General features: G+C 19.0%; 1 protein-coding gene across 1 annotated transcript in view; it reads right to left on the bottom strand.

The window, feature by feature from the left end:
- Positions 1-290, bottom strand: part of LOC110266831 — a 5296-nt gene that overhangs the window by 3460 nt on the left and 1546 nt on the right. The gene's annotated exons all lie outside the window — the stretch shown is intronic.

Genomic DNA, 290 nt, shown 5'->3' with positions numbered 1-290 from the left:
TTAGAGGAATCTCATAATTTATATTTTTATGTTTCTTTTGATTTTATCTAATAAAATTTAAATCGTGATAGAGTACTAAATATTTGCTTCTTTGTATGTAAATGTTGCTAAATTAATAGTTTTAGTACAAAATTTTAAAAGTTTATTGTCTAGATTTATGTGTTAATGTGTTGAGTTTATGAGTAAATCTTAGCATTATTACATACACTTGCATTGATTTATTAGAAAATAATAATGTCTATTATTTTGTAGCAATTTATATAAATTTTATAAAAAATACATATATCATA

Source organism: Arachis ipaensis, chromosome B09 (genome assembly GCF_000816755.2).
Source record: "Arachis ipaensis cultivar K30076 chromosome B09, Araip1.1, whole genome shotgun sequence".
NCBI lineage: Eukaryota > Viridiplantae > Streptophyta > Magnoliopsida > Fabales > Fabaceae > Arachis > Arachis ipaensis.
The sequence above is the reverse complement of the archived record's forward strand: the minus strand, read 5'-3'. Positions and strand labels throughout refer to the sequence as shown.